Below are 13,507 nucleotides of genomic sequence, written 5' to 3'. Positions count from 1 at the left end.
ATTACCCCAAATATAACTCCAGGTATCAGTTCAATCCAAAAATTCGGATTGTCTTAAAGTAATACAAATGTCCTACATAGCTTCAAATTCTTGAAAGGCTTACACAGTCAAAGGTAGGTGGAATAGGTCTTCCAGATATTCAATGTGAATGATTGAATGCATAGTAGAGTCCCTGTCTCTCACAAAAGAGAAAAGGTGGGGGAACATGTCTTGCAGGTAGGCTGAGTGCCATAAATTAGACCAGAGGAGAGCACTTTTTCCATCCCCTATGTTACATTTGGCTAGAGATTTGAAATTATTAATGAGCTTAAGGTTTGCTTTCCACCAGAAATAACCAATCCAACTATTGCCAGGCAGAACACCATGGCTATAGTAAGACTCCCAAATCAAATTAACCCAGGGAATGTTGTGTCTGTTATAGAACTTGTGAAGATTTTTAAGCGTCAAAGCTTTGTTTTGAACAAATATGTCCATCACACCCAAACCACCTTGATCCTTTGGTCTGTAGACTGTAGTCCAGGCCACCATTGCAGGTCTATGGTCTTCCAAATCAGGGCCTCTACAGAGGCAATGCCTCAAATATTTAATGACTTGAGTTTTAATAGTGACATGCACATCAAGACATCCCATGAAGTAAATCAGGAGGGAGTTTAAAACAGACTTCACCAGCAGTAGTCTACCAGCCATGGTCATGAAGGAAGACAGACCCACAAGTTTCCTTTGCATTCTTGTGACTAAAGAAAATCATTCCTCAACTGTAGGCTTATGAAGGCCTAGAGGTGCTCCCAGGTATTGGATGGGGAAGGTTTCCTTCTTACATTGAATTGTGTTGATCAAAATCTCCACTTTCTCTTTTAGCACATTAATGGGAATGAGACTTGATTTATTGTAATTGACTTTAAGGCCAGTAGCATCTGCAAAAGTATTGAGAAGAGCTTTGAGGCAATGGAGCTATTTTGCATCTGCTTGAAGAAGAACCAGAGTATCATCTGCATATTGGACACTAGGAAAGTCAGGACAAGATTCTACTTGCAAAGGAGATGTAAGCAAACCCGGTTGCATAGCCCTGTTGAGGATGGATTGGAGTAGGTTAGCTACAAGAACAAATAGAAGGGGTGACAGAGGGTCTCCTTGCCTAACTCCGCTTAGGCAGTAGAACTTTCTGCAAGGCACACCATTTAGCATGATAGCTGAAGAGGCAGAGGTGAATAACATTTTGATCCAATTAATCCATCTGTCTCCAAAACCTTTAGCTTTCAAAATATCCAGAATTGCTTGGTGTTCAATAGTGTCAAAGCCTTTTCAAAGTCCAATTTAAGCACAATAATTTCTTCTTTTGATTTGTGGCATTGATGTAGATACTCATAAGCCCATCCCAAATAGTCATGAATAGATCTTTCTTTAAGAAACCCATATTGATTAATGTGTACCATTTTTAGGATCACTTTTTGCAACCTGGTTGCCAACAATTTGGTGATAAGTTTGAGACAACAATTGAGGAGAGAAATTGGTCTGTAACCATTTGCTGTCAGAGGAGTGCTTCCTTTGGGAATAAGGGTGATGTAAGAGGTATTTAAACTCTCAAGAGAAAGTTGCCCAGCATGGAAGTCATATATGAATCTGAGCACATCTCCTTTAATAATCTCCCAACAAGATTTAAAAAATTAATTATTGAAACCATCAGGGCCTGAAGATTTGTCTAGAGGGAGCTCTTTGACCACTTCATTTACTTCTTCCTCAGTGAAAGGTAATTCTAGGTTGTCAAACATTGAAGCATCAGGTCTCTGGCCATACAAGGAATCCAGATCAAAGTGCATAGTGGTTTTTTGAGAAGTGCCCATTCTCTTCTTGTAAGCTTCCAAAAGAATTGCAGCTTTTCCAGCATGATCAGAGATATCCACTTGATCATCATTTTGAAGGACAACAATGTGGTTATGCCTGTAGTTGATAGAGGCCTTGGTATGAAATAATTTGGTGTTCTCATCTCCAAACTTCACCCCTTTAATTTTTCCCTTTGTTTCCAATAGATCTTTTGATTCCTCAAGAGGATGAGTAAATGCTCTTTTACAATAATCCTGCAGTTACGCTCATAATTGTCCAATTATCTGAACTCTTCAAACAAATCCCAGAGAAAGATTAGCTCATTGATTTTTGCAATCTGGGTTTTAAGACAAGAAAGGGATCTGGCTCACTGCTTCAAAGCTTTCGTTAAGTTCTTGAACTTAGCATTCAGGGTTTTGGCAGCATCCAAGTTACCCACATGGATATTCCAAGCAGCAGCAACCACCTGTTTAAAGTCTGAATGGGGTAACCAATAATCTCAAAACGAAAAACTCTTGCCTTTGGGATAGAAGTACCAATTTTAATCATACATGGCAAATGATCTGAGATAGGCTTTGCTAGGGGTAGCATAATGGTATTGGGGAAAGAGGTCATCCAAGAAGCAGAAGTAAAAAAACCAGTCCAATTTGACCAAAAGAGGGTTTTGCTGCATGTTACTCCAGCTGAACTTTCTACCATGTAGAGGCAACTCAACCAACCCTTGGTTGATAATTGCCTCATTGAACATCAACATATCATTAACATCTCCACCAGGTTTGTTTCATTCTAAAGGAGCTCTAATAAAGTTGAAGTCTCCCATGAGAATCCAATCCACATTGGCAGGCATGTGTATATTCATAAACCAATCAATAAACTCAATTTTGTCTTGTGGGTCACATGGGCCATAAATATTGGTGAGAATCCAGGACTGATTAGAAAGCAGACTATTGAATTAGATGGAAAGTGAGAATCTATTTTGAGCAATGATCTCCCTAGTAAATTGAGAACCATTCCAAGCAATAAGAAGACCCCCTGAAGCCCCAATAGAAGGGAGAAAAGCAAATTTGTTGATTCTATTAGGACAGAAGTTTTTGATGTAGGCAAGGTCAAAGTTTTCTCTCTTAGTTTCTTGAAGACGCAGAATGTTACAGTCACTCTCATCAATTTTTTGTCTTAAGGCCCACCATTTATCCTCAGAATTCATGCCTCTAATATTCCAGTTGAGAATGTTCCAATTTCTGTTTGTGTTATTCATGGGAACAAAAAGGATTATTAAACCAATAATCAAGCTCCATCACTTGATCGGAAATAGGATTACCAAAAGATAGCATAGAACCCAGAGCCACATCACATCACAGAACCACCATAATATCTAGCAACCATTAATCACAGAAGTTCCACTAACATAACACATCACCAGATGAGCAAGGTCTACAAAATGATAGTATCTCAAGAGTACATCATTCATAGGATCATCCGAAACAAAGCATGAGAGGCTAAACAAGCTACCCCTCAGGCCACCACCCAAATGAAGGACAACTATCATCATGGAGACTTGGAGGCATTATCCTCTCCCTTGGCCAAGGGCACCTTGACCAGCTCCTCCTCTTGCCTTCTTTTTGGCTTCTTGGCCAGCTTGTCCTCCAACTCCCTCTCAGCAACCTTACAGAAAGAGGCAGTGAGATTTTTGACAATAGATTTTTGTATAATGGGAGGGACAGCATTACATGGAAGACAACCATTGTTTGAGCAAGAATTTCTTTTATATCCAGCATTATCCTTCTTAATTCTATCACTCCTCCTTACCTCAGATTCAACCAGGGCAGTTTTGCCACTCCTTCTCTTCCTTAAATTGCCAGGACCAAAAGGCTGGAGCAAGGCCTGGGACTCCATATCTTGCATATTGGAAGACACACCAATGTTCTCTTATCCTTGTCCATGGCTTACTTTTCCTCATGAACAATGGCCTGACAAACAGGAGCATGAGAGGCAGGACACTTATCAGGAATGTGAAACATCATAGCTTGTTCCATGCCCTCGACACCAGTAATAGTTCCCACATTCCAGATTTTAGCATGTTGACAGTCCAATCATATTTATAAGGAGTCATGAGAAGGTGGACAATAAAATTAAACCAACTTACATGAATGTTGGTAGAGAAAAAGTTCTTTTTGTCCAGTGGCTGCTCTTGAAAGTGCTTCTTCCACAGCAAGAGACCTTCCTCAGAGACAACATGATCATTATTAGCAGTAGCAGCAAGTTGAATACACTTTAAACCTAACAAAGAAGGGGCCATGTTGAAATGCTCATTAATTTGATTGACCCAGTTACCTTGCAGCCCAGTTTGAAGGTGCCCAATGTTTGCAACTGGCTCAAGAATTCCTCTAGAAGTGTTGATGTTATCTGAGCTGCAATGAGTGGCAACATCTGACGAAACACCAGCATCAGCAGTAGCAAGCAACCCAAGAACTGGGTCCAAGTCATTGCAACCCAAGTGTAAGGTAGGAGAAGAAACATCTTCCAAGCAGAGGAGCAATTACCCATACCATGAGACCCAGCAACATTGATAGCCATATCATCAACCCCAGGAAATTCATTCACTACAACATGTTGCAGTTGGTTTGCAATAGCCTGATCAAGAGGATCCACATCATTCATAGCAACAGCCACATTTTTCTCTTACAACATATGAGGCTCATCATCATCAGATTGGTAAGCTTGCATAATGTTCTGAAGACCATTGGCAATCACAATGACAGGAGGAGGAGGCAACACATCAACCTTACCCCTAATTTGGGCACCCTCAGCAAGAACAGGTGGCACAATGAAATTTGAGTTATCTGCCTCAGAAAAGGACATGTCAGAGGATAAGCTACTGCTGCTGACAACAGGTAGCAGCTCTTCACCATATGCCCAAGCCATTTCCTCCTGCTGCACCACATCCAGGAGGTCATCAAGAGCATCATTCTGCTTATCTTGATGTTGTAAATCCCAGTTTCCATCTTGTTCCCAGTTATCCTCTGCTTGAACATCTAGATGGTTGTTGTTGAGAGCATCTTGATGAAAACCAACTCCAATCTCAGCATTCTCACGCAAAGGGTGAGGGTCCAGATTGTCAGGAGGAATAGGATCCTCATCAGCTCGTTCCCCACCCAGGAGTTCACTAGCAAGCACTTCTATTGAAGAAGGACAACCATCCTCTTCAAACTCATCCCCCTCTGACCATCTCATACTTTTGGGGATAATAGCCAGATTCATAACCCTAGATTTGACAACAATATGCCCCATGTGATCATCCTCCTTGTCCCAGGAAATCATACGTCCAAACTTACTGACAGCAGTTGCTAAATCTTCAGCGTTGCCAAAATCAAAAGGGACTCCTTTCAGAAGAAACCAAACAGTCCTATTGAAATGAACTCGCCAGTGGTTTCTACCCTCATCTTGCTTCATGAAAGAGATAAAGACATCACCAAACTCATGAGGGCTATCAAGAACCAATTTATCCCTATCTCTGACCCTAGTAAGTCACATATAGGCTTCCCCGAACGAACACATCTGAATATCCCTCAGACACAACTGCTTATGGACAACTACAAACTCTTCGAGAAAATCTCTTACATTGGGGAAAGGAGCATCAGCTGGGAGAGGATGAAATGTGGTGGGGGTTTCTTAGACAGGAGGGATTGCGCCAAGGGCGCGGCCGATGGCGCCGCCCCAGGCCCGTCTGTCGGCAACCCGGCTTGGCTCAGCGGTGGTAGGCGTGAGTCCATAGGCGGCATCATGCTCCCGCTGGGCGGAGTCTAGACGGTGCTGCTTGGCGACGAGCGTCTTGGTCAGATCTAGCAGGCGCTGGCAATCTTGCTCCAGCCATCGGCCGCTACCTGCTGAGTACAAGGTCAGAACCATCACCGGCGATCCTGCTCCAGCCATCGATCCTGCTCCACTTCTCCTAACATGCCTCCAAAATCCATGGCCTCCCAAATCTCCATGATCAGCGGTGAGTACAAGGTCAGAACCATCACCGGTGATGATTTCATCGTCATCTACACCCATACATCCGCGACGGTGGAAGCATGCCTTGGTCGCTTCCTACACATGTTCGAGAGTTTAAAGGATGAGTGGGTCGCCAGGCTAGATGTGGAGTACACCTTAGTCCTGGAAAAGGAGAAGCTTCTAAAGGAGGAAGAGATGAAGAAGCCCGATGTGATCCAGGTTTGTGTACATAACGTGTGCTTGGTCTACCACATATGCCATGCCGGCGTTAGGTGCCAGGATTTTGAGGTCTTCCTCAAGGACAAAAGAGTGAAATTCATTACTGTAGACTTTACGAACAATAGGAGAGTCCCGGGTCGGATAGGCCTCGTTGTTGGCAGCCCTTCGATCTCTAGAAGGAAAGCCTGGTATCCTCCTCTCAGCCTTCAATGCTAATCCTGGCAGCAGCCATGATTGATCCTTCGTACGATGAACTGAAGAAACCTCACCCCAAGTTTCATCATGCATGGGAGTCGAAAGACACTAGATGAAGATCACCTTGTGTATGCAGCAACGAATGCCTACCTTTATTTAAATATCTACAAGGGTTGGATGAAGAAGCAAATCCCAGTGTCCGGTTCAAACAAAGAAGTGTCAGTGAAGAGGAAAAGGAAGAGGGACTCTAAGTAAGGTGGCAGTGCTGTTGCTCATGCTGGTTCTACTGCAGTGTCAAGCGGACTAGTTGCTTAGTTTTTATTTCAGGGGTGTGTTGTGTTGAGCCCCCATCAGAACTATGTTAGTATGTTCTTTCTGGTTGTTTGAACTCTTTAGTACGTACTAGTATGTCTTACTACTGTTCTTCTTCTGGTTGGTATTACTACTCGTTTCTTCGCGTTCCTACTATACTGAGTACGTACTAGTACTATAATTTGGGTCAATCAATTTGTGAAAGAAGAAGTTCGCCAGAGTGAAGGAAGAAGACGGAGAGAAGCTGCCCTAGTATATATATTAGGGTGGCAGGGTGCCCATGATATCTTATGAGTGTTGGGTGTGGAATGCAGTTCGCCGGAAAAAATGGATCTTGTCGGGGTTAAATGGATGGCGGGGGTGGGGCTGAGCATGGCGGTGCCAGGCGGTTTAGGAGAGGGCTGGTCGGCGGCGGCAGGCGGTTAGGTCTGTGGCGGGCTGACGGCTCGAAGGTTGAGAGAGAAGATGAATAGTGCATCATTTCTGAAGGGTGAAGAAGCCCTTCTGGCCATCTATGTTGCATCCAACGGCTCACAAGAGTCGACTGGCCCAAATTGTTCCTTCAGATTGCATGATCCACGTGGCATTGAAGGTCTTGAAGGTAGACTCCATGTTCGCACCCGATTTGCGAGCTCGACGTGGGCGCGACCGGCTTCCGCCGGGGCAGCCACCATGCGAGCCTGCTCCATGCGGGCGGAGGACAATGGCACGCTAGCTCCTCCTCGCCGGCGTGCTGGAGAACACGCTCATCCTCCTCCTCTTCGTACGCTATAGGCATAGACGCAGCTCGACCAGCTCGCGTTCTCGGCAGCGCGGTGTCATCGTGAGGAGGGACTGCAGATGACGTGAGCGGGTGAGGGGTTGAGATCCTCTGTAGTATCGTAGGGTGCTGTAGTGCGGATGACATGTGGGGCCGGGTCCCACATAGCAGTGATGGTACTGCACCGTACCGTACTGCAGCGACTGTACGCATGCGCAACGAGGTGGCAGCATATTAATGAGTGCGCTTATGGGAGCTTGGTTATAGGGTTGGTCAAACTTAAAAGAACATCGTACTAGTACATGTAATACAGTGCAAACATGTTCATCACGGCCGCGCTTATACACCGCATTAGTTAGCACACCATCGATATGGAATCCTGTGCAAGCGCGTGCACCGCAGCCGCGCGGTCGATTGAAAGGTGCGTCACTTGTCGCGCTGGAAGGACATCGACCGAACCTTTTTGTGTGTGTGAAAACAATCCCGAATATCACTCTAATTTTTTTGCTGGAAAAGTTCTTTGTGCTACAATATTTCCATATATTTGTATTTAGCTTCAGGTCGTGATTATCTTGGATTTGGACGATTTAGGTGCCCTCTACAATTTTTTTAATAGAGATTATGTGTGTGTAACGGAGAGAGAACGCGTGTATGTGTATGTATGTGTGTTATGCCAGAAGGGCAATGTGAAGACGGTGTGCGTGTGATAGTCATAGAGAGGTGTGAATGTGCAAATGATCATGTATGAGTGAGACATAGAGATATGCCGAGATGTTGTGTATACATGAGAGAACGGTCTTCTTTTTTGTTTTTTTTTTGTGTGTGAGAGAGGAGCATCTATAACCCAACAACCATCTCTCTCGATTCGAACGTCCCTCTCAAAATCGCATTTAACACATGCATCATGATACATCTCCAACGTATCTACTTTTCCAAACTCTTTTCACTACCAAAAAAGACACATCCGTGACATTTTGGGTCGAACGAATTTTTTTCCTGTCATGCTTATGACACTTCTATGAAGATAATTGTGACAAAACCCGGTATCATCATAGATGTGGTGGGCTCCTATTTCTATGACAAAAAATCATGACAGAAAATGGACTTTTTGTCTTGGGTGGGCCGGAGACGCGGCTGCATGACATTCTTTGGGCCGTGCATGACAGAAAAAAACCATGGTAGAAGTGAGGGCGAGGAAAATATTTGGGAGTTCCCGGTTACGGTGGGTGATTGGGGGCCGAGCGATGTGTGTTTCTCTCGTACACGTACGCGCGTGGGTGCAAGGAGTTGGGCTCTAACTGAACCCAAGCAAGGCGTCGCCTAACTGAACCCGAGCGATTGCACTGCAGGCTATGCGTTATTGAACCCGAGCGATTGATCGATGGCTGTTAACTGAACCCGATCGAGCGATTCCTTCGCTACTGCTGCTAACTGAAGCCGATTGATGCTGCCTCTGGATGAACAGTGAGCGTTGTTGGGGGGAGGGGGGTTGGATGAACAGTTACCGGTGGGGGTTGGATGAACATGACCATGTGGTATTGCCGCTGGATGAACAGGACCCCGATTGATCGAGCCGGCTGGGCGTGGATGAACAGGACCCTGTGGAGGCTGGATGAACAGGACCCCGTGGAGGGAAGGTTGAACAGTAGCCGGTGGATGGCTGGTTGAACAGGACCCCGTGGAGAGGGCTGGTTGAACAGTAGCCGGTGGAGGAGCAGTGGAGGCTGGATGAACAGGAACCCATAGATGAACAGTCGCAGGTGGAGGCTGGAGGAGGTCGACGGTGGATGGAGGCTGGAGGAGGTCGACGATGGAGATGAACAGTATCCTGTGGAGTCCCGTTTTGTGGTATGCCACACCCCTCCCGATGAACATGACCCCCGTTTCGACCGTAGCCTCCAACACAAATCTGTTTCCTCCGTTTTGCGGTACGCCACACCCCTCCTGATCAACATGACCCCGTTTCAACCGTAGGAGGTCCGAGAGAAGTCTGTTTCCACCGTTTTGCGGTACGCCAGACCCATCCCGATGAACAGGATCCCGTTTCAACCGTGGTCGGTCGAACACAAGGCCGTTTCCTCTGTTCTGCGGTACGCCAGGCCTCGTTTCCATCGGTTGTTCCGTCCAAGCCGGTTGGCTTCCAATGAACACGACGTATTCTGACCTCGTCGGTTGCCTCCCGATAAACAGGACGCTGTTTCTCCGTTCCGACCTAGCCGGTTCGCTGCCTAATGAACAGGACGCCATTGCTGCCGTCTGTTGCCTCTCCGTGCACACAAGCCCAGGCCGTCCGTATATATATGCGCGAGTACGCGCTCGAGACCCCGCCCGTATATACGTACGTGTCCGTATTTTCTTTCTTGCATCCTGGCCGCTGTACGTACGTGTACATGCTAGGCGCTCGCCTCTACTATGACACGTGCGCGCCTCTACTACGACACGTGCCCTTCGTTACACGGCCACGGTTCATCGCTGCAGCCTGCAGACAGACCGATCGTATGTGCATACATGTTCGCGACCAGAATGACAACGCTATGTACGCTTCGACCAGGTGGGTCCCGACTGTCAGGCACTTCCTTGCGTGCGAAGATGTATCTGGTGGGTCCCAGCAGTCAGAGGGCGAATCATTTTTTTGCCCGTAATATGGACGCACTTCCTTGCGTGCAAAGATGTAGCTGGTAGGTCCCAGCTGTCAGGGGGGAACGTTTTTTAGCGAAATACGGTGGCCTGTCCAGTGGGTCCCTGCTGTCAGGTGGAGGAATCATTATTTTCCGTGTAATAAGGAGGCACTTCCTTGCTGCGGCCGTGGACCCAGCTGTCAGCCTCTCCACGTATAGTACTCTTCCGATGGAAGTTGGTCGTTGGTCACATTGACCATGCCGCGCCGAGAGCACCAAGGCGGTGGATGACGGCGAGGCCTAGGAAGGGGATGATGCAGAGCCGGGGAGGACGTGGTAGTGGATGCCCACGCAGAGAGGAGTATGAGGGTTCACTGGTTCGGATGCGGTGTGATGCTGTTGTCGCCGCAGAATAACAGGGGGTGTGGGTGAGTGGAGGGATGGCCTGGCCAGCGATGGGAGTAGTAGGGGGCAGTGAGGCCTCCGCGGCATCATAGTCGGCCACGAAAGGCAGGAGCAGGCGGCACGACCGGCTCTGCTTTGGGCGGCTAGAGCAAAAAGACCAGAGGTTGAAGAGCACGGCGGCCGTTGGATGAACATTGTACGGTCACAACAGCTAAAATCGTTTATATTGACTAAGTTGACAAAGTCCTTGGTACGCGTCAACTTAGTAGGCCCATAGGTCAGCTTCCGAAACGGTGCGCCCTAAATGTCAGGGGGAGGAATCATTTTTTGGGCAGGTGAAGCTAGAATATCCGAGATTGAAGAAGAAGCACGACATCCGTCGGATGGGCATCCAACAGCCACTACTGCTAGAACTGTGTTGACTATAAGTTGACAAAGCCTTGCATACGCGTCAACTTTTTTTTTGAGGGGACGCGTCAACTTAGTAGGCCCACAAGTGTGTGGCAGAGAATTTATAGCCCATTTGAGATTTGTAAGAATGTATAGCCCATTTTTGAATTCTAATAGAATTTACTAAAACCCATTTACAGTTTGTTAAAAGTACAACCCAATTTCTAGCTAGGACAACGATTAATAATTTCAAGCAACTATTCAAAACAGAATTCAATAAAATTTCCCACATTTAGATGGGATCCAGAATATTTTTATCCCGAAATTTCTAGTCAGATTAAATACAATTTCAATATAAATTTATATTACGTAAAAATCCAATGAAACATTGCGCATGCAATAAATAATGAAATTAAAATTTTAAGATCCAAAAATAATCTTTACCTATATATAATAATAATTCAAATTAGGTTTTTGTCGTTCGTCATCAGGCATGTTTTACAAAAAAAAACCTTGGCTTCTATGGAAATAAAAGCGCAGTCTAGAAATAAGTGAGAGAAAAAACAATTCAACGATTCGCTTGTCTTTTGGTCGCCTGGCTAGGCCTTCTCCAGTGCTAGGAGCTCGTGCTTTGTACGTTTGCTATTTCATCGTATGTTCCAATTAATAGTCCTACCCAGCAGAACAACGACGCGGCAGATGCAGGCGCCATGGACGAGACGAGGGGAAGTGGGGATCGAGAGAGAGAGAGAGAGAGTGGATTAGCACAACTAGCAGCGTCTGGGGTGACGATTTACAATTGACTCAGATGGTAGATCGGGATAAGAAATGAATGCAAAGAGGGCACCCAGTCGCCATCGGAGCAACGTCTAGGCCCCCATCAGATGCTTTCGGCGAGCGGCACCGGCGCTCCCGCTGGCGAGGGCGGCTTGCTCGACCGATGGTCCATGCGCAGGTGCGCCCCACACGAGCGAGACGAGGGGCCCGGGACGGGTCGACGGCAGCCATGCCGTCATTGTCCTCAAGCATGATGGAGGTGAGGCAGAGGGTGGTGGCACCAGTCGCAGGGGAGATGTTTGCCACCGGCTGGAGAACTTGGAGATGACGGTGGCGGCGCGATGACGGTCGTGGTGGCAGCAGTAGCGAGGCTCGTTGTGTGCTTCCTGCTCATGGCCAAGGGAAAAAGGAAAAAAAACTGAGAGGCAGGGGAAGGAAGAGAGGAAGAAGGGGAAAGGAGGGAGAAGGATGTGTTGCGGGGAGGCACTGGAGCTCAGGTGGAGCGGCGCGCGCCAGAGGGAGCTGAGCCGGTGAAGGAAGGAGGAGGTGGTCGAGGGGCTTGGTGGTGGCCTCGATCTGAGATCTAGATCGAGAGCTCTGCGGGGAGGCCTTGAAGCAGCGGCGACCATTAAGTGGAAGATTGGAGTGGACAGAGAGAAGAGAGGAAGGAATTGGGAATGAGGATGAGAAGATAGGGGTGGAGAGATGGACAGCTGTGCATGTTGGATCCGACGAGAAGCTTCGCCTGCGCTCGACATATTTTGTTGTCTTCTACTCCTATTTTTTAGCTACACAACCGGATAAGTTGTTGCAACGGACACGCAAGTGGGCTGGACATGGGCACTCACCGAAAAGAGATTAGCTAGATTTGATAACATAAATAACTAGATAGATTAATAAAGAAGTTAAAGAAAGAAGAATTAACTAGGAGGGAAACGCTCCGTTACCCATCAAATCGCTTGGCCATGCATGCATTTTTCTTCTTCTCCGAATCTCCATGCACACAATTGTGGGTTTGCTTATACATTTTCTTTGAAGTTGGATTTGCATCTGTTTGTGGTTTTTGATGTACTCATATTGACTACATAGCTCAGGTCACACGTCGGAAACATATATGCCTAGACGCCCAATGAAGTAAATATAAATACATAAATTATCATCAGGCGCCGCTGGTTCCGGTTTATACAAGTGCATAGTAAATCATCGGCGCCAAAATATAGGCATTGAGATAAAGGGTTTCCCCTGCTTTATATTATAAAGCAACCAACCGATACATCTAGCTTGCTCCGGCCGTAACACAAACAAGCCCAAAATGAAAAAACCAGAGAAAGGAAAGAAAAAGAAATGCTGACACCGGTAGATCAATGAAGCGAAGAAGCCGGAAACTGTTGCACCCTCCGGAGAAGTACCACTGTGTTCCAAGCATTCCAAAGTGTCGCGTACCAAGTAACACCTTCTAGAAGGACAGCGACGGTGCCGCCGCTGTTGCCCGAACAAGTCCTAGGGTTTCCGTCAGTACACGGAGGGCAGTGGGGAAGGGGTATACCCGATACCCTACAGGAAGGTCCGACAGCACCCGCATGCGTTACCATGTCAGTACTGGACGAGCCGCAAGGGGTTTCTCCCGACCCAAAACAACCACCACCACCTTGGACACTCCGTACGGCACCACCCAATCTACCACCCACCAGCCTGTGCCACCACAGTCATCGAATCAACATCGCCGTCTCACTGGGCCGCTAACACGAGACCTGGAGGGAGGGAAAGGAGACAACAACCATAGGAGATACCACAACTTGACCGGCTGAATTGGACAGCCTCCACTGCCCATGCGGAGCCCACCGGACACGGCGACAAGGACCTGCCAGGCCCCGACGGCCTCACCGGACCTAAATGGAAAGACGTAAATATGCAACTAGAACAAAAGTACCATGAATTGAGGCGGAACATGCTCAACAAAAATTCAATTGCGATGGAGAAATCATGCATATATCGCGACAACATAGGAAGTTATACA

General features: G+C 46.8%; 1 long non-coding RNA gene across 1 annotated transcript; it reads right to left on the bottom strand.

Annotated features, from left to right (window-relative positions):
* Window positions 1-11,162: 11,162 nt before the first annotated feature.
* LOC123089749 (uncharacterized) lies at window positions 11,163-12,422 on the bottom strand. The gene is made up of 2 exons (XR_006442371.1): window positions 11,978-12,422; window positions 11,163-11,876 (listed from the first exon to the last, which is right to left on the bottom strand). It is a non-coding gene; the product is annotated as an uncharacterized lncRNA (long non-coding RNA).
* Window positions 12,423-13,507: the final 1,085 nt, after the last annotated feature.

This window comes from Triticum aestivum, chromosome 1B, assembly GCF_018294505.1.
Source record: "Triticum aestivum cultivar Chinese Spring chromosome 1B, IWGSC CS RefSeq v2.1, whole genome shotgun sequence".
In the NCBI taxonomy this organism is placed as follows: domain Eukaryota; kingdom Viridiplantae; phylum Streptophyta; class Magnoliopsida; order Poales; family Poaceae; genus Triticum; species Triticum aestivum.
The sequence above is the reverse complement of the archived record's forward strand: the minus strand, read 5'-3'. Positions and strand labels throughout refer to the sequence as shown.